The following is a 26299-nucleotide window of genomic DNA, read 5'->3' on the forward strand; positions in this document are numbered from 1 at the left end:
GTTTGAAGCCATTTCCCCTTGTCCTATTCCTACTTGTCCTGCTGCTTGTTATTTGGCAGATGAGACCAACTCCCACTTGGCTACAGCCTCCTTTCAGGTGGTTGTGGACAGTCATAAGGTCTCCAGGCTAAACAGTCCCAGTTCCTTCAGCTCCTCGGCACAGGACTTGAGCTTCAGACCTTCACCAGCTTCATTGCCCTTCCCTGGAGCCTCTTCAGCACCTCAGTTCTTCTATCTCTGCTTTTGTTACCTCCACCTCTCCCCAGGCAGCCCCTAGGAGGGTCCCGGGGAGAGGGGAAGGGAAGGGAAGGGAAGGGAAGGGAAGGGAAGGGAAGGGAAGGGAAGGGAAGGGAAGGGAAGGGAAGGGAAGGGAAGGGAAGGGAAGGGAAGGGAAGGGAAGGGAAGGGAAGGGAAGGGAAGGGAAGGGAAGGGAAGGGAAGGGAAGGGAAGGGAAGGGAAGGGAAGGGAAGGGAAGGGAAGGGAAGGGAAGGGAAGGGAAGGGAAGGGAAGGGAAGGGAAGGGTTCACCGAGCTGAAGCTGTGCCCTTGTTACCAGGAGAGGGAGCAGGTCCCTGCATATCCCCCCGGGCTTTTGTTCCACCGTGAGCTTCTCAATTGCGGGCTCGGAGGAGTGTTTCGCTTCAGACTTTCTCACACACGCACACAAGCAGCTTTTAAGCAGTTTTCCATGGCTGTACAGCTTTGCACCTGTGAGTCATTAGACACAGTCCTGCCACCCTCACTCATAATCACGAGTTTCACAAAGAATTTCCCTGGAACCTGGGTGTTTCCTTAAGGAGAATTCTTGGAATTAAAGAAGACAGGAGTAGGCTGTCCAGGGCATGCGAAGGAGAAGTGTTACACATCTTTAGTTTCAGCAAGTGGAAGATGATATGCTCAATTCAGGAATGAAAGAAAAAAAAAAGAGAAATGGGAATGCATTTGCAAGACTGTGGAAAAACCAGCACCCTGTAAGAGGAAATAAATAAGATTTATAATAAAATTATAAATACATCTAGGTTCAAATAATACATCAATAAATACCTGGGTTGCTTTCTGCAGTAGCAAATGCTATGTTGTACGACACTGACTGAACACAGCTTTACACATTGCAGAGTATATTATTTTCCTGTTGGATGTGAGGGTTAAAAAGTTTTCTTTTCCAGATTCTCATGCAAATAAAATTGCACAGAAGACATGTCCGAAGTGGAAGCTGTTATGGCTGGCAGTGCTTCCACATGTGCAGGCAGGCCTGTGGTCACTATGGTCAAGTAATGCTTCATCACACTCTGCAAAATAATATTGGGGGAGACACTAAGGACCAATTGACCTTAGACAACTTCATGACACAATGTTTCATGCATTCATTGTTACCTGCCTGGGGGAGTAAGTTGTCTCTGTGTTGCCTATGTGCCGTGTAAAAGCCTGTGTTTACATGGTTACCCTTTCTTTTAGACTCATAATCAGTTAAATAAGCTGGAAGATGCTAGTGTTATCATGCATCTTTTATATCTTGTGACAGAGACCATTTCATCTGCAAGCACAGACTATGCCTAGGAGTCAAGAGGAGGCAGCTGCACTCCTACCTTTTGTGCTCTTGGGAAACTCATGCCAACACCAAGAAACTGCAGGAGCAGCTCCAGCACTGTTACATGGCCACCCTCACTCAGGAGTGTTGTGTTCTCTAAAAATCAGCTGTTTTCCACAGCAAGCCATGAAGTGGGACCACCTGATGTCCCAGGCCACCTCAGACAAGTTAGACAGCACAGCAAGGGTATGCAAATGGAGAGGCCTCCACCTCTCTGCTGTGATTTTCTATCAATATATTGCCAGTTTTTTTCACAGCTCTTTGGTTATGCCACTGTACATGGACTTGCATCTTCAGAAACCTTGTCTGTGCAAGATCTGCCAAACCTAGTGACTATGAGGATGTCTGCACACCTTTTTGCAAGGTGACAAGGTCTGAGCTGAATGAAGATAATATTGTAGGTGCCACGCCTGTGGAAATAAAAGGAACCTCAAGAAATGCCATGAATCAATCCCAGTGCTTAGAAACCGGAGGTAAACAATAAGCAAAATGACTGCTACTGAAATAGATGTTCATGTAATGATTGTTTTAGGGAAGGCTTTGGATTTTCTTCTTTACAAACTTAAAACTGGCACAGAGTTTAAGGGGTGACCCTCACCTTGCCATTTCTTCCTGCATCTGCATCCTGTGTCCATCTGTCTGACTTCCCAGTTTCATAGAAAGCCATGCCTGGGGATGAGAAGAAGACCCCACCTGAGTGCCAGATGCACTTCCCCTGCAAACTGGAGACAAAGTTCCCCATGCCAATGCTCAGCTCCTCAGGGCAGTGCCATTTTCCTCTGTGGAAGACAGGATGGCAAGGGCAGAGGATGGAAACATCTTTCCTAAAACCAACAACTGACTTAATTTCCTGCTTTAATGCTACTGTTGGAAAGGAAAATCAAAGCTGGGTATTAAAGAAGTGTCAGCAAGCAAATGTGTTAAATGGTGCCCTAAGTCTGTGAATGCAGTGGGTGAGAGCAGAACCTGTTTATAAACTGCAGTGACTGTGCTGCCTGGAGATGACTTCATGCCTGAAGAACTCTTGTAACCTTTTTCAATCGATGCTTTTCTTTTTCTCTCACATAAATGTCACATAAGGACATATACTGCATTACATGAATGTCAGAGATATGGCCCAGCTATTGTGCTTCCTTTTATTTCCCTTTTCCCTCAAAAGTGAGGCTTTCCCTTTTTCTGCGTGCAAACAAAAATGGGATGTGATGATAAAAATCTAATCATCAATCAAGTCTTTCTTTACCATTAAGATTTTCAGAAGAAATGATAAGCAGACATACAAGTGCAGCTTTTTGCTGTGATGATCACAGAGATGTATGTTCACAGTATAATGAAGATTAGTCATTACTTTATCAAACGACGTGCATTTTTTAAAGAACCTCAATTAAATAACAGCCTAGGTTCTGTAGAAATGGCTGAGCCAAAGATGTGCCATTGGGATGTGCTGGCATCTTCTCTTCCCTGAAAGGCCCTGCCTTCTTGCTCTCCCTTGCCCATGCTGCTCCAGGCCCTGTGCCCCTCCAGCCTCTCTACTGTCTTTATTCCACACCCTGGGTATCCTTCTGCCATGCTGCCACATCCCAGCAGAGACTTGCTGCAGCAAGGGCACCCAGCATCTGAACCTTCTAAAGAGTCTTGCAAACCCAAACATACATACTGGTGCTATCAGCTAAAAATCTACCCTGCTTTAAGAAGATGGATTGATTCTGAAGCTTTGAATTTCAAGGCCATAAAACCTTTCTGCACCAGTAAGACTGAATACCATTCACATGTAGGTTGGTGGAGTTCAGATACCTTTTTTCTTGAGGCTTCTGTTTGCCCACCACTGAAAGAGCAGAAAGACTCCTGCTTGCCCTTTGCTAGAAGCTCTGCCCAATCATCTGCTGTGACCCTGCCAGGGCAGGGGTCCAGAGGGAAGCCTTAGTGGCTCTTCCTGTGCTCTTCTCATCAAAGTCCATGGGATACCTTCTTGAAATAAATATCTGTCTGCTACTGGTGGGATATTTCAGTCTGCTCGCTCCTGCTTTGCTCTGAAATAATTTCTCCAGCAACAGCTCAGCCTGAAAGCATTTGGAGATTTGCCTGACTGAGAACTGACTTTAAAAATGCAGATTTTGGCCTTAATGTTTTTTATATCTAATAGATAATTTAATTAATTCATATTTCTCTGTCTCTGATCATATACTACCATAGAACACTTGAAAATAAAAAAGCATAAGGTGTTCTGAGGGATTTCTAGGCCTTCTGACATGGCCATTTTCAAGATAATATTAGGAGACAATAGAAAGCATAATCATTAACTACCTGCTAGTGATGTCAGACCTTCTGTTCTCTTGGGTTAATATATGATTCAATCAGCACAAACGGAGGTCTTCAATATGCCCTTTTACTGGGATTAAATTCTGGTTACATTTTGACATCCATACAGACTTCAAACAAATCCAGTGATCTATATGCATAATATGGTAATTGTGATAAACTGAAATTGAAAAAGATACTGATAATTATATGTGGTGAAAATGGCTAATGCTGATGACCTGATATTTATTAATAGTTGTTTTATTAGTTTTATTGCTGTTAATCAGTGATATTGTGCAATGCTAATAACAAAATTCCTCCTGGCTTAAATCTTACCTATGTCTTATCTTAAAATACACAGAAAAAGTAAAAATGAAATGTATAGTGTTTTACATTGCAAATGCAGCACAGCTGGCTGGCATTTTTGGCATGATACATGTGTGGATGCAGCACAAACCAGCCAAAATCAGCACAAAGCCCAGGGCTGCATACATTGCAGACAAACAATGAACCATCACTTTACTCTGTGACTCCAAGGCCCCTGAAAATTACTGTGTTTTATCCTACAGTTTCCTTTCTTTAGCCCACCCTTTCTTAATATATCCTCTATTAAATGGGCACTGATTTCTATGAGCAGTGCTCCAGAAAACAACAGAAAAGCTGCACCCTGTGAAAATTTGCTTTGTTTTACTGCTTTTTTTATCTATATCAAAATATGGTTCATGCCTGAGCACCAAAATATGGTGCTGGAGGTCTGCAGCAAGAGAGCCTGCCTGGAGCTCCCTTGGCACTGACCTGCTGGACTCCCACCACAGGCTGAGAAAGCCACTCACTCCAGTCTGTCTTTGCTGCTTTGGTTAATTGTGGTGGAGATATTTGTCAACAGGACTTAAAGAAAGATCATCAATGCATTTTCTTAGGTTAGTGATGTACAGACAGATAACAAGTTGTGGTCACTTTTGACAAGGATCAGAGGCGAAGCAGTGACCTGGAGTCTAAAGGTAATGCACCCTGTTACCAGCCCACATCTGACTGCTGCCTTGCAAGCAAGGGGAAAGCAGATGTCTTATTAGCTGCCATCCTTAAGTGGCTTTTGTCATCATGTCAACTTTGAAATAACACACACTGTGCAGGGACACACACACACACCCACCCACACACACCCCCAGTGGCCAGATGAACTTCCAGACAGTTTAAATGCAGCAAGGAAAGACACCAGTGCTTAGAAAAAGCAAAATGCAAAAATGCATAGAAATATTTTTTTCAGCTTTGTGAACAGTGAGGGAGTAAGACTTGCACTCAGTTATCACAAATTACTGTGATACTTAACAGTGCATTGTGCTTCCACTAAGCATGGACCAAAGCAAGAAAGCTGCAGAAAAATTAGGGGCAATGCTCTACACCCAAAATTTTTAAGTTGTATAGTTAGTGTAAAGCCTACCTGACAAGTAACCTATCCTCTCTCCCAAAATTTAATTGATACTTTAGAAAGGTAGATGTCCCTACAGATGTCTCACTTGGCTGGTTAAAAAATATTCCTCGTATCACTGAAAATCACTCTTTTAAACCAAGGGAATCATTTACTGGGGCTGAGATACCTTTCTCTTCTGTCAATAAGAAGGAAGGCAGGTGAGGCAGAAGTTGGCACGGAGCTGGTCTCAGGCTCTCCTGGTGCCATGTGTATTCCAAAGCTGAGGAGAGACACACCCAGCTCATGACAGAGCAGCCAGGGCACAACAAGGGCTGGTGGTTCCATCAGAGGGGTGGACAAGCTGGAGGATGGGAACAACCACAGCATGAGCTGTGCCCCAGCAGTGGGGTGCAGGCCCACAGGGTCTGGCCATGGTGGGCAGAGCCAGATCCATTTGACAGCACCAGACAGGGCAAGTGGAGAGTCTGGCTTGGAGTCCAGCTGGGGAGATCTGGGCACCTGGTCTGGCCTTTGACAAATTCTTTCCCCTACAGGAGATGCTGTGTTCATGCTGTTGTGTATGATGCTGGGGTTCACAGCTGTTGGGCCAGTTGTTCTCCTGGCTCCAGAGAGGGAGTGGCTCTGTGTGCTCTGGGAGGAAAAGCTATCAGCAAGGAAGGAAATTAATGATGGAGTTGTTCTGGGATCAGATTTAACGCTGCTGTGCCCTGGTAGAAGTGCGAGGCAGGAGCTGGTGCGGCCCAGCGTTGACATCAGACTGGGGGGCCTGCCAGCAGGGTGAGGGCTGGGATATTGTGTTTAGGCATAATGCATGAGCACGAGGACCAGAAATGGAAATTCATCTAACAGCAAAGGGACAGTCTGTGTTTCGGGATTAATCATGGAAATGTCTTTGAGTTCATCAGCTGTGAATGACAGAGGTGGAGTAAGTCTTGGTTTTATTAGTCACAATGTGACAATGAGCCACGGAGATGTGTTGGCTGTGAAGATAAAAAGGGTGACCACAAAATCTATTAAGCAGGGTACTTCCTACAGAGAGCAAGGGTTATTAATGCTATTGCAGAAATCTCTGGAGAGATCTCATCCCTGCTGCTTATACCAGTCCCTCTCAGCCAGGAGAGACATGGCCAGCCTGGAACAGAGTCAAAGGTGATGGCTGGGGGCAGTCACTCTCCTGTGAGGGAATACGCTCAAGAGTAATTAGCTCAGCAGAAGACTGTAGAGCTTATATTATTGCTCTTCATAAGTAATTCAGAAGAGTTAGTAGCAGGAAGGGAAATGGGCCATTTATGTTAAGCTAAAGAGCAGTTTTGGCACAAGAACAAGTGGTGTGAGAGGCTGTGGGGATCCCACTGTGCCAGCAAGAGAGCTGAAGGAAGTGAGAAATACCATTAACCTTCCTGGCTGTCCTTGGCTGTGGGCTGAGTAAATCAGCCCAGCAGCTGGGGACCTGGTGGGCTTTAAAAGGGACTTCAGAGGTTAATGACAAGTTCATTGGAAGCTCTGGGTAGCTAGGAACTTTGGGCTGGGGTAATTAGTGAGTAACACAAGCCGATGTTTGTTTTTCTAATAACATGTGGCTATTGTGAAATGCTGAGAAGTCTGGGGTATTGCAAAGGGTGAAACTCAGTTTGGTCTGTACTGAAAAATGAGGTTATAAATCTGAAGCAAGACCTGCCAGTAAGCACAGAGTCTTCTTGTTTGAATCTGGGTCTTCTGCCCCTGTGCCTAGTGAATGAATTTTCAAAATGTGGGGGAAATGCAAACTGCAAAATGAGCATATATGTTGAGATCAAGGAGGAAAAGTTCTTCATTCACATTTTTAAGTTCAAAATTACTGTGGCCAAAGTGCACTTTAGCTATTGGTAGTCTCAGGCATATAGAGGCTTAAATTCTTTCATCTTCCTTGTCAGAAACTACCTGGACAGATTCTTTACTGGAAGAGGAAAGGATCTGTTGTAGAGTAGCACAGAGGACGAGAAACACTTTGCACATCTGTGTGCTCTCTACAGATATGTACACTTCCAGCCTCCAGAAAAGCCATTCCTTTCCCCTCTTATGCTGGCACAGTCCTCATTATTAGCACCAAAGTTGAAGTGTGTTTATGGTGGGGAGTTTTGTACCTCTCCAAGCTGTGGGGATCTGAAACTGTGAAATTGTTTAAAGGTGAGCCCAGGTGTTCCTATGCTCTTTTTGATTGATATTCTAATACCTTTTTAATGTCTTCTTAGCTGCTTTTGGAGGTGTCCAAGGCAACACCTGGACTTGTGGAAGTGCCCTCCAGGCATATGCCACAGAACAAGCATCAAATATATTGGTTTTTTTCAAGCTCTCCACCATTACACACAAAATACTCTTCAGGATTATAAAGATTGCTTATCCAAAACCTACAAAACTCCCTTGAGCTGCCAAAAACCTCTGTGGCAGTGGGAAAGCTGTTCTCTCTACCAACAGCACAGCCTCCATGTTGCAGTGCAGAGCTGGTTTTCAAAAGTTTGGTGTTTGCTGCTGTGGAGGTGGTGCAAGACACACACAGACATCTTTTCTCTGTGTTAATGGAGAGGTTCTTTTTGCCTTTGATTGTCTGTGAAAGTGCAGGTCCACTGACAGGATCTGCTGTTGCCTGCTACAACTGCATTATGGTTCATATGACTCTGTGTGGGAAGCAGAGATCCCAGGTAGAAAAAGCTACCTCAGGGGAAAAAAAAAACAAATCAGACAAATCCTGGTAATGACCCCCAATGCTCCTTGTCACACATTCATTTTTACAACAGAAAATCAAAAGTCAAAGAGCAAGACTGAGTGTAAAACTTCATGGCATTAAATCAGGGAAGGCAGTAACCATCCTGGCATCTCTGGCTGCCTTCTGAAAGCAAATACTTGCCCTTGCTGAACACTGCTAACCTGAATGTAAGATGTCAGTATTGAAGATTAGCTTGGTATGTTGGCATAGGAAATGTTCTGACATGGGAAGACAGGGTGGGAGAGTGACAGCAGGTGATCAAGGACAGTCCACCCTACTGAATGAGCATTAAAGGCTGACGAAGAAGCATGGACTTGGTAGAGGAGGGGGAGGAAGGAGTTTGAAGAAACACTGATTGAGGTCAAGAAGATTTTCCTTTCAAAAGGAGAGAGACAGAGGAACATTAAACAGGTAATGAGAAAGTAAATGGAGGAAAGCTACTGCACAGTACAGCTGCATGATAATCAGGAGAGGTTATACATGTATTCCCTAGCTATTCACACTGATCAGCCCAGGGACTTGGATCATGGTGATATCTGAGCATACAACAATAAAAGGAGATTTCCCAGTTGATTGTAGGCCTGATCCAAAATGAACTACCTGCAGCTCTGTGGCTGTGTATACCAAATAAAATACCCAGGAGTTCAAAGGCATATCCTGGACCCTTGTCTGCCTCTGTTCCTTGGGAAGCTGAGGGAATGCATTTAAAGAGTACAATCTTCTGAAAATAGTGCTCTCCTTTTTATGGACAAATAACTTCCACTGAGATCAGTAGGACCCACTCATAAGTGGTCTGAATTGAAAACCTTTAAAACAAGCAAGAGTTCTCAGTCCTTCTGTTTGCTTCAGCAATGCTTTGCTCCCCATTATTTCTGAGTTAATAAAACAAGATCTCTGTTATCTCAGGTCTGGAGAGAAGTGATCTTTCTATTCGTTTCAAAAACTGAATCTGTTTTTCTAGTATTAAGAATAAAAAACCCCAAACCTTGTAAGCTATATTTAATAATTACTACCTTTTGATTAGGCAGGACTAAGATACATTTGTTAAAGCCATTGTTTGTGTAAGAAACCTCCCAGTGCTTCAATATGAAAGTAGGCTGCCCTAGAATATGTGACTGCATCCTCTCATCTGCACCATCATACTACAGCAGAGCCTGGCAAATTAAATTACCAGAGTGTCCTGTTTTCTCCCAAAGAGAAGAAAAATTTGTTTGCCTCTTGCCTTGGGCTTTCTCATATTGTTCAGAAAGCTCCTGTGCACCAGCAGGGTCTGGGTGAGAGCATTGTGAAGGCGGGCCAGCTGCCAGGAAAGCTGTCTCCAGCTCTGCTGCTCTCATTCCTGAGCTGCCAGCTCTGCTCTTCCAGGGGAGCAGAGCTGTCGGGGGCAGCCGCAGCACTCCGCTGCCCTCCTGTAATTACAGCACATCCCGCTCGCTCGCAGGCTGTTAGGAGCACCTCATTAAATGAGCGCCACTGATGTGGCTTTTCCTGACGGTGTGTAACACTGCTCGGCTTTAAAGCTGCGCGGTTCTGGAGCCTCGGCGCTGGCTTGGCTGGATCAATCACTGCTGCTGTTAGCGGTGCAGGTGGAAGGGTGGGAAAGAGCCTGAAGCTGATCCAGGAGAAGGCCTGCATTGATGGCGCTTTTCCTGTCTATGTGATGTGGGAATTGCAAGGATGCCAGCAATTCTGCTTCTTTTCAACATCTTCTAGCGGAAGAGACTTCTGCTCTCTGCTCCAGTTGAAATGCTTCCACTGGTTCCTCCTGGTTCCACCTGAAAAATAGACTTTAGATCAGAGCCTTTGGGCAACTGATTTCACGGACATGTTACTCATCTCTGGAGCCATAGTTCACCAGTGGCAACCCAAGGAAGGTTCCAATGGAATGTCATCTGTGAAAGGTGAACTTAACCTGAAAATAAATCTCAGCTTCAAATATCAAAATTAGCTGAAATGGTTTAACTTCCTGCACAGATACTCTGGGATGGTCAAGAAAAAGCCGTGTGTGGGGCAGTAGCCAGGGCTTTCTGAACCCTCAGAGCCTTCCTCAATTCTTCACCTTCTGCCTTTTAGTAGACCCTTGTCCAGCTGCTGCCACCTGCCCATGACACAAAAATGACTCCAGTCATACCAACCACGGTTCAGACTGGAAATACTTGTGTTTCCACAGCAGTGCCTCACCTCGGGGAGTGGGTGCAGATTAGCATGAATCCAACAATGGCCTCATGTCTCCTGGAGATTCTCCAGGACTGAAAACTCCTCATAGGATAAGCTGCACACACTTCACTGTTCCTCTGCATTATTGTAACACAGAGCACCATGACCTGACTGGAGGATCTGCTTCTTACACTGTACAGAGCCCCGACCCACAATATTTCTATTCACAGTCCACTATGTAGGACTATGTCTGAAACATAAAATCAGGCTGACAATATTTCTGGTTAGTACAACTATGCTTCAAAGGATACTAAACTATTTTTTTTGCATTAGTTTAGAAAAAAAAAAATTAATCCAGCTAGAAGAATGATATGTCCTGCCTTGAAGAAAGGAATCACTGATTAATTTTAGCATATATAAACCCCTGCCAGTTTCTGATAAGGGTCACCATACTTCACACAGAAATCATTGCTGAAAATCAGAAGACCAAATTACTTTTCCATGTAGAGGTAATAAGTGCATTTCATGATGGGCAGAAACGCTTGTTAGGACATTTCTGGTTCTAGGAATTTGCAGGCTACAGAATTAGCAGAGACATAAAATGAAGACTTTGCTAGGATAAAAAACTCAAGTTTTACCAATATGCATTCTGATGGACTCAGCAGCCACTTTACTTGAGCCTGTTTTTAACTGGGATTGGATTCCCTATAGGTTAAAGCTGCTTTTGGTGCTTCTGTTTTATCAATTGGCTTGGAGGATGTTTTTTTTTGGAATGAGAAATTTGCATTTAGATGGCCCAAGGTTAGTGCAGCTACTTCAATCTTGACATCCAATATAGCAGGCTGGGGCTGTACAGGATGGCAGGGACACACCAAAGGCTGCCCTGTGTCCTGCTCTATCCCTTCTCCTCACACAGGAAGAAGTCAGTCAGGAGTTCCTTTCTAACCTGGGACACAAATGACTGATCAAGTGAGTGCCAAGTCCTTGTCCAAGAAGCCTGTATGGGGTGGCATTTCCTCTCCTCTGCACTGAACGTAGACCAGGGACAATACAGTGCAGCTTGTTTCAGGCACAGTATTTAACTTGTAGGTTTATTGTACAGAACAGAATGATTATTAATTGATTTCTTTTAGTGTCCTACAAGTCTCTCCAGCCAGGTGCTGAGACATTTTGTGGGCAGAACCCAAATGGATCCCTTCACCCCCAGGGTGTTTACCCCAAGGCTCCAGTCTTGCCAGTAAACACGATGGACTGCCACCTTTATGAAGTCAATGGGCCAGCTTATGTAATCACAACTATGGATGCCTGCACAGGTTGGCAGGATCTGGCTCTTCTTTTTTCCCCTCTTTCTTCCCACTTGCTGTTTCACTGGAGGTCTTTGTGTGGCAGGCTGCTTTTCCTTACCCTGTTTAGATGAGATCCCTGAGATATGCCTGAGTATGGGCGTGCAGTGACTTGAAGTCGCCTCTGAGGAAACACAGGGAGAGTTTAGCTTTCCAGGAAGTACTGGGATCTCTTGTGCTCTTCCCCAGCATTGTTGTTCACCTTCTTAGGAAGCAGTGCTCTCCTTTAATTCCTGGTTTTTACCAGGGAAATCGTTGATCTAACTAGAAGCTCAGATTTTACAGATACTAATCAGAATCACATTCACTGAAGACAAGGATCTTTTGATCAATTGCATTGGGAATTTTACCTGGAATTCAATATACATACGGTCTCTGAAGGCAAAGATTTTCACTGAGCTTTATCACAAAGTATAAACAGCCTTTGACTATAGTTGTTTTATTAGTTTGCAGTCACGTCTTTTCTGTACATGGACAAAATTTCCAAGTAAGTGTAGGTTATTAAGATCAGATTCTTGCAATGATTATGCTACTGGTGGTTACTTTCTTGATTACAGCATGTAGCCTTTTTTCTCTTCCCTCCTCAAAGGGATTTAGTTCTAATAGAGGCCCTTTTGTACTGAAACCATAAATTATTCTATCATCTGTTATTCACTTATTAATGTTGTTAATTATCTTCAAATATATTTTTCTCTTTTTGTTTGCTGCCTGAACACTTCATTCTGTAATTTGCTTGCAAAGTTACCAAACTACAGTTTTAATATTCGAGTTGAAAAATAGAAATCCAATGTCCTGAAAGTAAAAAAAAATGAGAGATTTTTAAGTTTATTTGATATTTAGAGCTAATAAAGTCAACAGATTGGAGAATAATTATAGCTCTTAAAATTAAGCTTTACGTTTTCTTCATTGAGTTTGAAGTATTACAGAAATTTCCTTGATTTTTGATGCATGATTGCAATGAACACCATGTGCATTAAAATGCACATTAAAATATAAGTTTCATACCCAGAGCAAAGGAATAGGGTTCATACTTACAGGATGGACAGTCACATCTTATGAAACAGCAGCATGCAAGAAGATGTGAGGGTTCTAAGAAACAGACAAGGTAACAGGAGCTCCCAGTGCCCTGCCTTGGTTGTGGACACTGTGTATGAACTGCCAGATTATAAGGAAAATGGATTTTACCATTAAATAGGGCATTGGGACCACTATTACTGAAATAGTACAGGTCATTCTCCTGCTGGTACTTTAAAAATGAAAATGAAGGAAACAAACAGAAGTTCAGAAGTGAAAAGGACAAAGATGGAACCTGGAGAAATGCTTTGAAAGCTGGAGGAAATGCCTGGCAGTGACAGATTTTGAGAACTCCATCTACTTAGCTTAGCAAAGAGAAGACTGAGAAGTAATATGTTATCACTGAAAAGTACCTTCACAGAGAAGGAACACAAATCTGAAATGGTTTAACCTAGCTGAGAAGGCAAGAGAAGGCATGAGGCTGGCAGAACATGGGAAGCCAAAGACAGTTAAAGCTAAAATTGGGCATGCTTTTAATGTTGCAGAAAATTGTTGGAAGAAAGAGCTGATTCATCTCTGTGAATCTTCAGTCTTGTCTAGAAGATAAGGTTCAGTTAAGCATAAGTAATTTTGTATAGTACAGCCTCATGGACAAGAGTCCTCCGTCCTACGGGGGGTCAGCCTATGCAAACCAGGTTTCTAGTGCTAAACTTTATGGTACAAATGAAGTGCTGCTTAAATTGGAATTGAGTCTCATAGTTTGAGGTCTCTTTTGTAATATCCTACTGCCTCGAGCAGCAATGACAGGGAATTTTTTTTCTTCTTCTATGCTTTTTCAGCTTTTCCATTTCTAAAAGACTGAAATATTTGCTGCCTGAAGTCTTAAGCTGAATATCAGGAGGCTACCACTCCTGGTAGAAGAGTGGAGAGAAAAGGTACCCCAGTCTTTCTGTATGTCAGGCAATGATTTTCATCCATAAGAATAATCACAGGAATGGGGTAAAACTGGTACTGAAACTTATCCTTTCACCACTCTATTCCTAGGGAACACAGTTGTTTTACAAAGTCCTTCTAAAAAAATTTTATGTAGCATTAGTTACCCATTACAACTGCTGTCTGAGACCACTGTTTCTCAGAGAACAGTGACTATGAGATCCATCATCAGGGAATTGCCACAGGAGAGACGTGATGTGCCAGACTTGCCACTGAAGTATTCTTGGCTGCTTACTCTGGTCTTGAGTGCTGGTCTCATTTGAGTCCTAGCTAACTCAAGAGCTAAGAGCTAAGAAGGTACTTTCCTCTTCACTCTGATGACGTGGTATTGAGAGGGAATATTCCTCAGGGAGAGGTGGAATCATGACTACAGTTCATGGGTGGACATTTATTGCTTTTGGTTTATTGCAGGTAGGAGTTCCCGTCCATGCTCCAATCAAGCACGCAGAAATTATGGCAGAGTAGGATATTCTTGCAGAAAATACTGTTGCTTTTGAGTTCTTGTAAAAAGGCTTCTATGATAAGAGAGGATGTTACTGGTCTATTGTATGAAAATAAGCTTGTTCTGTTCAATCCTTGAACAGGCTGCAGATTGTGATATTGTCTATATTATTTTTTTAGCCAGAATTATGTGCATGCAGTCAGTGACTTTGCTTGTGAGCCAGGTGATTTTCTTGGGTTTCATATGTACAAGGTAATCAGACACCCTGTAGAACATTTTTTTTCCTTTTTTTCCCCTTGCTTCTTCCTGTGCATATTGTTTTTAAACGAACTTACGAAGTGGAAAAGGTGCATAAAATTTCTCATTGACTTTATATGTGTGGTTTAAAATTGTGGACGTGTTAATAATCATGTGTGTTTAAAAGTTTATTTAATCACCACCTCGAAGCTTGAGCCTCTGGATATCAGTGTTGAATTGGGCTGTTAGTAGCTTTGTCAGGAGGAGTTTCTTCTGACACCTTTACCTGTGGACACCAGAAAAAGCTAGGATGAGCAGATAGGCATTGCATGGTAGTTAACAGTTGTTTGAAAACCTGGTGCAGAGGCAAATCTCAGGTTGAGCCCTCCTTGTTTTTCAATTAGTTAAATTTAATTTGCTTCATAAAATGTACTCCTTATAATTTTGGTGCAGATAACTATTGCATCCATTTATGTGCCTTGGGGAAATGTTTCTCAATGGCCCAGATTTATCTCAGCAGAGAGCAGGATGTGTTTGCAACTTGCTGAGCGAAGTGCTCATGTTTTGTGTGTTCATGAGGCTTCTGTGCAGTACAGTCTTGTACTGAGCATGAGACAAAGGACAGTTGCTGAGAAACGTGGCTGAGGGCAGTTCAACAGGCAAGAGGTTTCTAGTAAGGCCTTAAATACTCATTGGCCATTCGGTATGGAAGTTGGATTTTATGGTCAGGTCCCTAATTTTGTTTTATTGCATTAGGAAAGACTAAAAGGTTGTTATGAATTTTCTGACCTAATTAATGACATCCATAAAAATCTAAATTAATCACATTTTAAATCTCCAAGACTCATATTTGCAGTGTTTTGCTCCATCTTTATTTTTCTAGCCATAGGGAATTCTTGGTCCAAGGTTCCCAAGAGGACCCTAGACATGTAGAAATTTTCAAAACAGATATGAATATTGCTGAAAGCTGAAAGGCAAGGTGAGAATAGGAATACTCTGGATGCTTGTTCTAGCTATGATGGATTAGTAGAAGGACTGGAGAGGTTACTTGTATTAATGCTTCAGTACTTCAATAACACTCATTTCTGTGCCTGTAAAATGACCTCTCAGGCTGCTATTCAAATCAAGGTCCAGAATTTTGGAAGCTAACAGGAATGTTTGCAAAATGTGTTATAGTTTACAGGCAGCATCCTTCCCCTCCCCTTTTCCCTTCCATTTCACAAAACAGGAACCACTTCAGTACTGCTAATATCCAGCAGGATCCCAGTGAGTTCAGCTCCAGAAAGGTTTGAATAATTCAGTGCCATTTGCTATGTGAACACAGACTGTGACTGTGGAAGGTCTGATCCATAAGCAGCCTTGACTGTTCCTCCTCTTCCCCTTACAAAATTCCCACATTTGGATAAACTTGCTGCATTTCATGATGAGAGTGAAAGCAGCCAGGCAGCATGAGGTGAACCTTTGTGGCCAGTGGTACTTATTAGCTTCTGCTCACCAATACAGTTTGCAGCAAATTGCCCTCTTGCACTGGTTTCCTGGAGATACTGTAGGTATATGCAACATGCGAGTGTTTTAGTAGTTGAAACCATATTATTAGGTTTTTTATTAAATTAATTTGTGGTTTGCCCATGACAAATACATACTTTCCTCACTTCAGAGGAGACTGCTTGCAGTGTGTGCAGCCAGAGACATTGCAACAAAAACCAGGCCACCACCCACCAAAGAGCAGTCACAAACTCGCTGGGACATGGTCTCAGTGATTTGCAGAACAATGAATTGATTTCTCACTTGTTCACTGGAATTATGTAGGTTTTGCTGCACAATCAGCACTGACAGGGATGTTACTGAGGTTTGAAGCTTTCTCTTTCAAACAGAGGCTGTTCTTTACTTTATGAAGAAAATACCTAGCACAGGAGCCATCTTGGAATGCATTACCAGCCGTGCAGAGAGGGCTTGGGGATGAGCAGTCCCTCAGGCCACCTCACTGCTGGGCTTGGTGGTGGCTCCCACATGGCAGCATGTACTTCTCAAGCTGATCTAGTGTGGCCTAGCCTGGCTCGTCTGTATGGCATTTTTTCTATCCTGTGCAAGCTGCTGGGACACTTAAAATACCAAATGAGAGGTTCTGAATGGAATAAAATATTAAGGAGAATTCTATTTCCACAGTTAACAAACATGAGATGCTCATTACGTGTTCTGCCTCCCTCTCTACTCCACATCCACATGCATGTAGAAACAAAGGAAGAAAACTGGGGGGGGAAGCACCATTTAGACCACAAGAACCATCTGCACTCAGACATGTTATGCATGTGCATGCCAACTTTTTGTATATACATTTGGAGGAAGGATTTGGGGAATGTGCAGCTGTGGGCAGTGAGGGCCTGAGAAGGATTTGTGATACCTAGTTTTCATTTTGTGCATGCCTTTGGGTTTGTGAATGTACCTAGCCAAAACCACTACCCTCTTACCACACTCTCTTAACAGCCAACACTGAAACAGATTCAGATGGTGAATGAGGTATCACTTTTTAAAAAAATAAGATACAAATCCCTTTGCACATTGAAAGTGATCTCATTTGGCTGTGAGATCCTGCTTTAACTTTTCTTTCCTTTTTAATTTTCAGAAAATATGTAAGTAGAGTCTGCAGGACAAGGCCAGTGTTGTCTTCCTGCATCCTCATCTATAAAGGTAGCTAGCTTTGTACCTTATGGCTTTATCATTTAAAGCAAACCTGTTTTGTTCACTGACCTTGGGGATAAAATCAAAACCCTACTGATTTCACATAGTTGTTTACTGATAGTCCTGTGACTAAAAAAGTCAGAAAACACTACTTTTCAGTATGAAAAAAAAATCCAAGCAAATCATAGAACCCACAGACAGAACGGTAAAAGCATTAAAGGAAGGAAATAGTAGGAAATAGTCCACAAAATTTTACCTGGTACAAGCAGCTTTTTCAAAATCATCCTTTTTAGGAAATAGAAAACCTTTAAAGCATGCTTCTTCTGTACGACCTTGTTGTCCTTGCTGCCTATGTGAAACATGCAGGATTAAGAAGACCTCATTACTGAGACAAGATCATTTACTAGCTGCAAAGTGAAATAATTAGTTAACTTTGGGCATTGTTCTAAGTAAAACACATATACCTTTGCACAAAAAACAAGCAATATTTTCATCATTAAAGCTGGTTTCAGGAAAAGTGTTTCACATAATTTATGTCAATTCAGAGGAGAGCCTAGATTTTTCAATCACAAATTTTCAACATCCATTTTGAGTTACATGCATACATGTGTATGATTGTTGTGCATGTCTGCAACAGTTGGACTCGATGACCTTAAAGATATTTTCCAACCTGCATAATTTTATGATTCTGTAACAAAACCAATTTGAGGTGCAAGGAAGAATAAGCATTGCCTAATTGTAGCACCTCAGCATTTAGGGCTTTAACTCTGACCGTGCTTTTTTGAGGCATAACAGCTTCCATGCAATCAGGAACGAGCATTTGCTGGATAACAGGAGGTGAGTCCTTCTTAGAAGCATATTAATATCAAGAAAAAAAATGCAAAATCTCTCAAAGTTTGTTTCACAGAGTTTCAATCAAAACAGCACTCATTCTTCATCACAGTTACCTTGGTGAGTTGAGATGGAAGTAACTCCAAAAATAGATGTCTTGTAACAGAAAATACAGGCCATAAGAAACTCAGGTGAGCATTATCTTTCGGTACATATGCTAAAGCTATGAGTGGGATTTGAAAAGTATAATGATCACAGAGTGAAAAAAAAATTGCGATTGATTTCCAATGGGATTTACACCTGTAAGTCATTTAGAGAGAGATTTTGAAGATGTATTTAAGTAGGTAAACATCTAACAGGATTGAGAATAACAGGGAGGTTATAGGCTGAAGGGCTCTTTGGCAGTTGCTGTGGCCAGCATCAGCTGCCCTGTTTTCCATCCCAACCCTTCCCTGACGTGACAAACACCAAGATGGGGCACTCATGTAAAGGCGACCAAGAGACCAAAGAGCAAGGGACAAGGTAAGCAGAGGAAAGAAAGGACCCATCTAAACCACCCAAGAGGTACCCGCTCCATCCTCCTTGCTACCCATGCTGCAATCATCTATTTGTACAGAAATGAAGGACAGTGACAAGAAGGGAAAATATTTCCTTATTATCATTACCTTTTTGGGGAATTGCGGTTTCCATTGAGAGTTTTCATTTCATGTGTATATTCCTACCATCTTCAAATAGAACTCAGCTATAAGTCTCAATTTATTGTGTAAAGTGGTACTTAATTCTAGTTGAAGCATACATTTTTAACTCTACCTGTAAAACTTCTCTTATGTGGAGTTAAAATTTATTTGTACCTGAGCTTCAAGTTAACGTTTATCAGGCTTCTGTCCTGTGCCCTACAGAAAAACATTCTTTCCATTGCTGTATTTGACACTGTGCATAAATTCCATATCCCGTAATCTGTGACTGAAGTAACATTTGCAAACAGAATGAGTCAATTTCCTAACACAAGACTTCTAATGTATTCACTCATACCTCTTACTAAAGCTCTAGTTTGCAAACCCCTCAGACATATGGACATATTAATGCCCAATTTTTCTTTAGTTTAATTGTATCACTGAAAACTAATGTTTCAAAAATATCAACACCTTAATCAGAGACTATATTACAAGAAAGTCTTTTGTTTGCTGAAATTAAAAGGATGAAAACGTTTCCTGACTTAACCCAAGATATCTTCTTGTTTTATCTCCTTTGCCATGTTATGATTAAGAAACATGACATTTTTTGTCTGCTTTTCATTCTTCTTGAGCTAAGCCACATGCCTTCCAACCTCCCTTTCCCTCCTCAGCAATTTCTCCTGCACCTAAGGTGATTGCCCAAGAGGGGACTCCAATTTTTAAGCCTGGATGGAGAATTCCAGAAAGCTTAACTTAGGTTTTGATCATAAACCTGGTGTAGGGCTCAGTTTGTAGCCATGCTAAAAGGCTTAGTCTACACCTACTACTTAATGAATCACTGGGAAAAAATCCAACATGTAAATGACCTTATTTGAAGTATTGTTTTCTTACTTTCATTTTATTTTGTAATCTGGGTTATGACTGCAAAAAAAGAAGTATGTATAACATTTCACTGAAGAAGCCTTGAAAGCACAGTCACATCCATGTTTTTTTATTTCAAATGAGCAATTCAGCATGGCTTTAGAGAGGAAAATAAAAGATAACACTCTTTGGACACCAATAAAATTCAAGGTTAGAGTCCAAAAATACAGCATCAGCCTTGTCAGCTTGCCAAATCCAGGATCTGGAGTGGCACAGCTGTATCCTTTAAACAAAATGGTTAGTATTAATTACTATGAATTATTGTAACAGAAAAGCAGGGCAGAAAGGGACTACTTTAGTAGAGACTTGTTGACTCTCACTGTTTCAAGGCAGGAATAAGTATACCTGTGAGATTTTTCTCATGTATAACCCCAAAATTTCTTGCATCAAAATTTCTTGCATCTTGCATCATATTTGGAGAGAGCCTCTTCCTCTCTGAAACAGTCTCTATATTCTTGAAAACTCTGATAAATCTGGGAAAGGGAGAAAAGGAATTTTCATCCCTCATCTGAGCAAGTTTTTTAGAAATCTTTTATTTGTAGGTTATGTTCTTTACTAAGGAGAACATGTTATTCTCCTCTGGACGTTCTCCAAGTGTGCCACATTGCTCTTAAAGTATAATATCCAAAATCAGTCACAGTGCTACAGCTGAGGCTTGATCAATGATGGGTGAAAAAAGGATCTTTCCATGTGTTTTGCAATCTAAATTTCTGCCTGTATCTCCCACTCTCATGAGATTCAGGGAGACTGCGGGAAACAGCACAGCTATGATTTATGACTAGTTTACTCCCAAGACCCTTTACTGAGAAAATGCTACCTAACCAATTATTTTTCTTTCTCTACTGGGGAGGAACAATCAACTAACAAATGCATTGCATCTTATTTATCTTTATTGAATCTCACCCAGTATTTTTAATCATTTTCCCAGATATTTAAATTCTAAATAACCCTCCTGAGCACTTGCAAGCTCTCCCACCTGGAGTCACCTTCAAGTTTAATTTCCACTTCTACTGTCTAAGTCAAAAACTAAATGAAACATCATTAAAACAGCAGGATGTTTCTAATGTTTCACCCCAGCTAAAAGGCCCATTTCAGTGTCAGAGAAAGGAAAGTGGCCTGGCACATCCACAGGCTGTTATTTGTTTCTTTGCAATTCCCACCACTGCTTAGCCAGCCCTTTTATGTGTGTTCTTTCTAGGAACTAGCATCAGAGTGGCCAATCTACAGTGACTACAATCCTCTGCTTTTCCTATCCTATCCTATCCCATTTGCCCTTTTATAAAACTTTACCCAACTTCAAAAGTTACTTGTATTCTACACAACTTTAGTCAATTTTTAATATTCTAGGCCCAGATGATTTCAAAGTATCTAACAAAGGTTTAAGGCACTTAGCTTTCTGCTTACTGTTGGAGGAGATCAGTCCTTCAACTAGTCATTGCTGTTACAACACATTTTGAAATTATGCAAAAGCCATACACTATACATGACATTTGATGTTTGACTTTTGTAAGCAAATGCTTGTTTGACTTTTTCAAAAAGTACATGAAACACTGGTGGGACTTTATGCTTTCACATTTTAGATGTATTCAGCAATCTATTAGTGAGCAAAGGGCACAACATTGGGCTATTCAACAGCACTTCTAAATTGTGATCAACCTCTCCTTGCGAGAACCAAGCTTCTGAATGAGCTGAACACTATTCTGAAAGCAGAAACAAAGCTGTTTATTTCTAAATCGATGGACTATTGATGAGAGCAGAGATTTGTTTCTCTATAGCTTGTCCTCTTCCCATGTTTAGTGATCAGCATATAACAGCTGCATTATCACTCAGATTTCTGGCTTTGTAAGATGCCTGATGTCTGCAGCAATTCTACCACTGCTTTTTATTCCAGTCACAAGAGAAAAGGAGATGAAACATGTTAGCAAGAGTCAAAGGTAACATCAGAACTTAGTCTTAATTTGTGTGTAATCTCTAAAAAACTCTGCTTTACCCATTTATTAGGCTAAAGAGACAAACTTTGAATGTGTTTCTGATGACTATTACTACTGCCTTGTTATGTGTCTGCTCCTAATGCCTCTGTGCAACTGAGCCCGTTGCCAGCAACCACAGAGCACTGATGAAGTTGCAGCTACAGGATGCTCCAGAACCAGGGAACCAGCATAGCAGAGACAAGAGAAAAACGTGAGTATTAAGCAGTGCCATCTAGTGTAGTGCAGGCATTCATTGACAGGGAACAGAGCTGGCCTCCAGGCATTTTTTAGCTTTTAACTGAAAGAGAAACACAGTACTGAACCCTTACACGCTGCAGAAGAGTTTTGATGGCAAATAAAAGTAAAAGATGCCAAAGCAGTTTTGTGCCATTGAAGTTCCGCCTGATTTACACCCTGGAACCCAGATCTCTATTTTTTTGGATCTTTGCCTGGACTACAAAGAGGGGAGTGTGTCTGCATAAGCCTCTCTATAGATTTGAGCATTCACAGTGCCAGATTAAGAGATCCATTTGAGCAGTGCAATGACAGATGGCAAGAACTTGGTTGGAGGGAGCTACCAAACCAATTTGTGTGCAGCACCTGGTACTGCAAGGCTTTAAGGGAAGCTCTAGCAAGATTTGAAGTCCCTGATGGTGCAGATGCTTTCACTAGTGAATTAGAACTCCCACAGAAGAGGTTAACACACTGCCTAGTTTTAGGCATTGCCTATCCTATACAGAGCTCTGCACTGCATGATGGTAAACTCTCTACATTCCCCATTAGCATTTACGTAGCAACATAGTTCAAGGGCAGAAATATAGATAAAACACCCTATGAAATCACATAATTGCTGTTAAAAGGCAATGGGCACATACAACAATCAAATCTTCACACAGGTCAACAAAGATTACTGTAATAATCTTTGTATCGGCTGAATATTTTCCACTTAGCAAGTATCTCCTCAGCCCCCTGTTTCCCTTGGGCAGGCTGGCAGACCAGCTAGCTGAACTGAGTACAGGCAATGATTTCCGAGACTCTTCCCAAAGGGACTAAATCAATCACAAGAATAACGTAAATCCAGGTAAAATAGGTAAGCCAGATCTTACCACCTGACTCCTCCCAGCTCTCTACCATCACCTAGATAACAAGCAAATCACCCAGTTTTGCATAACAGACCCTTATCCTCAACATGACCCAGTCTCTTCAGCCAGAGCAGGCTCCCTCCATTAAGTAAGCCGCTTGTTAGCCTTATCTCATCAGCTGGGGGACAGCTGATTAGTTACAGGTAGAGGCTAAACCTGTCATCTGAAAGGCCCACCTCCCATGTGACCTGATGACTTGGTTTTTTTAAAATGTGTCTTCCTAAGCTGACACTTTGAGTGTTTTGGGATAGTAAGAAACCAGATGAAATTACAGGACTAGTGTTACACAGATTAATGGATTAGAGGAGAAAGTGGCTTATTCCTTTTTAAAAACTATGATTGTGTTTTGGTTTGAGCAGTACAAGAAATGCTTCTTTCTACTCGTGCCTGAGTTGTAAATGTGCCCTCCTATATGACAGCATTATTGTCACAAAGAAAGCATTTCTTTCAAGGAGATAATTTCTTTGAAAAACATTATCTATATAAATGGCTAAATTAAAGCTTTTTAAGTTTTCAATGCTCAGTTTGGGTTTTTAAAGTAATCACCTCTGAAAATAAGTATAACTGTGCATCTGCTGTTATTCACAAAACAAATATTTGGAAGCGTACTGAAAAGTAGAAAAAAAACAGCAGCATCAGACAAGGGGACAAGAAGGGCAAAACACACAATGGCCAAGCACTTCCCACCCACTGCTTTGCCCCCTGCATCTTCTGTGCTGTTGTCCAGTATCCAGTATCTTTGCACATTTGCCTGATCTCCCAAGAGCCTGATTTCCAGATTGGAAAATGATGTGATAAAAGTCCACTGGCCTTGGAATGGGGAATGACAGCATCACTGGGCTTGGGAGGAGGAGTGGCTGCAGCTTGGGCACTTTGCAGTGGATGGCAGAGTGGGACCTTTCTCCCTGTCCCCTCCAAGGAGGTGCATGTGTGCCTCTCTGCCCTGCTCAGAGGGGAAGCTGCAGGAGAGGACCAGGTCATGCAGCTCTTCACCTCCAGGTTCATTACACACTTCTCTGGCTGAAGCTGGCAACAGTTACACAAAACCCCAGGAGAAAGTGGCCTGACTTGATGCTGCCTGCTCATTAAAATCTCCCTCCTTCACAAGAAGACCTCTGAAGAGTGCATGCTGATATTTTAGGCAAGATGTCGGAGACGGAGTCAATTATCCCACTGAGGCCTCTTAGAAGCTACTGTTAAAGGCAGGTATCTTCAGCCATCCCAATGCCTCTGGGACCTCCTGGGAGACATGCCCTTAGCTCTGGCCCTGTGTGAAGACTCAGGGTGCAAGCTAAATGTGGTGACTTTAATATCTTATTGCTGTGTAATTTCAAAATGCTTTTTCAGAACCTGTGTAAGGCAGCCAGGCATATCATTCCCCTGAGGAATCTCACTGTACAATAAATTTTTTTACCCATATTTGCTAGCAGCAATCCAGTTCCCAAAACAGGTATGATAGTGGGGGCAAAGGTCTCAGAATAGGCAAATCCCTTATGACCAGTACACTTGTCACACAGACCTGAAATATAATAAACCTGAAGTGTAGGTTTATCTAGCAACGGTGAAACTACACATTAGAAACTTGTCATAAATGAGTGTTTTAAGGTCACTTAAAGATTGCAAAATTCCCATATGAAGAGCTGTTTTAAAAAGTTAAGTGTGAAATATTTAAATGTTGCCAGAGACCAGCCTAGCACAGATCTGTCAATATTGGCCTGCAATGATGTTTTTTTTCCACTAACTGCAGGGTTCTGAGTGAGTTTATCTTGAATGTCCAGACCATGCTTATTGCATTAAACACCCTTCTCAAAGGGATGGCTATTCTTTGCTATAAGCAAAACTTCTGACTCAATGTTTAGTGACTACTATTAAAAAAAAAAAAAAAAAAACCAGCAAGAGAAATTAAAAAGAAAGTCAGGTCATTGTGGATGTCTTGACCAAAATTAAGCAGGGTGTCAGGTCAAACGAAGAATTGCTCTGTTACTACCCTGATCTGGGCTCACTTTCTAATCATGTGATGTACACAATATTGCAAATAGGTGAGGTTCTGAGTGTTTTTTTTAATTCTTCCAAGTTGCTATTACCTGTTAAATTGCACTGCAGATAGCAGCAATTTTCCCTCCTTCTCCCTCATCCTCCAAAAATCTCTAATGCCTTACGATGCATCGCCACTTATTGCTCATTTTGCCACCTGAACACTCGCAGGGAGCTGACTGACTAATCCCTGCTGTTAATGCACATCAGCAGTAGTCAGATCACTCGTATCTGAATCACTCCTACCCTGTGCAAGCTGAGCCTCATTCAGGTGTTTAACATGCTAGTCCAAGTGTAGCTCTACATTACAGTCATTTTTTAAATGAGTGATTGTTTTGGGCTTCAGAAGGAAAGAGGGAGAGGGGAATAGTTTTGCTTTTCCTTTTGGTGTTGATGCCACCTAACTTTTGCAGAAAACTAATGTGATACACATTGTTCAGCTTTTCTTCCCTTACTTTTTTTGATTAAAATGAAAGATTTTTTTTTAAATTATCTTCATTGTAACTTCATATGAAGTCAAAAAGAATGGTTATGAGTTGATCTTTCTTCACAAGGAGATGTTGCATGATTATAGCGAATAGATTCAACCTGATCATGGATAAATTAATAGAAAGATATATTCTGCAAGGTAAGTGACTTTATTCTGTGAAGAAAGTAACTGACATGAATAGTTCAACCTGTAGATCCTTTAACTGCTCTTTCTACCTAGACCTGCTACAGAGGGAAAGAGCTTTATTTTTATAAACAAATTTGTCACCAAATTTTGTTAAAAACCATAATAGTGAGAATATAAAATAATTGTTTTTTCACCTACGCCTTAAGTTGCACATGTGTATATCATTTCTTTTGTTTTATTTCTCAAGTAGTTAGTGCTGTATGTAAAATCAGTTCTACTAAAAATACTGTCTGTGGAGAAAGAGTGGCAGCATTGTATCTGTAGCAGTTCAAAGACACAAAGTTTGGAGGAAAAAGTAATTAATCTCTTTGATTAGAAAAACTGCTATATTCATTTTTTCCAGCTGTAATAAATGACACTCCCTCGTCTATCTTAGCTCTTTTCTATAGCTACAAATGCTGTAATGGCTTCAGATGAACTGTACAGAACTGCCCAGAGCTACACTTTGAAGGAATGTTTGTTTACAGTTCTCTGTACAGTTGGTCTCCATGACTTACCATCAAAATGTTGAAAGGGTTCTCCTTTCCTCATGAGCAGTAATTTTCTAGGTCAAGTAACATTTGCATTGAGCACTGCTCAGAGACAGACACTCAGCTGTATTTAGACAGTATGGTTTGATGCAGTGGCTAGAAAGATCTTGGACATGTATTGAAATAAAAAATTCCCTGCTTGTTTTAAAGTAGATTTTTTCCTTTTGATTTCATACCCGTCAGTGAAAGGTGATTGGGAATGGAGAGGTCCTGTTCATAGAGGTCCAACGTTGTCTTGCTTTATATTTAGTTCTGCATTAAAAAAAAGCCACAAAGAACTGTTGATTGATAGTTTTGGGCCTTGTGAGTGTGGCAAATGCAGCATCATTTTGGCTTGTCCAGTGGAATCCACTTAAATCCAAGACAAGGTTTCTTCTAGCTTCAGCAGCATCAGAATCTCATTCTTTACATTTGATCCGGGGTTAATTTACAAAAGAGCCTGGAAAAATCAGGAGCTCATATTCCTCTGAGATAGGCAAAGAGTGGGACATTCCACTTCATCCTGTACTGTGAACTATAACCCACATGCCTTTTGGAAATATCTGCTGTCAATTGCAGAACCTCAGAATCACAGGATAGTTAGGGTTGGAAGGGGCCTT

The 26299-nt window shown here is 41.5% G+C and overlaps 1 long non-coding RNA gene across 1 annotated transcript; it reads right to left on the bottom strand.

Annotated features, from left to right (window-relative positions):
• Positions 1 to 15341: 15341 nt before the first annotated feature.
• On the bottom strand, positions 15342 to 23043 carry LOC137473652 (uncharacterized). The gene is made up of 2 exons (XR_010998910.1): positions 22425 to 23043; positions 15342 to 16368 (listed from the first exon to the last, which is right to left on the bottom strand). It is a non-coding gene; the product is annotated as an uncharacterized lncRNA (long non-coding RNA).
• Between the last annotated feature and the right edge of the window lie 3256 nt (positions 23044 to 26299).

The sequence above is a fragment of the Anomalospiza imberbis genome, chromosome 1 (genome assembly GCF_031753505.1).
Source record: "Anomalospiza imberbis isolate Cuckoo-Finch-1a 21T00152 chromosome 1, ASM3175350v1, whole genome shotgun sequence".
Lineage (NCBI taxonomy): Eukaryota > Metazoa > Chordata > Aves > Passeriformes > Viduidae > Anomalospiza > Anomalospiza imberbis.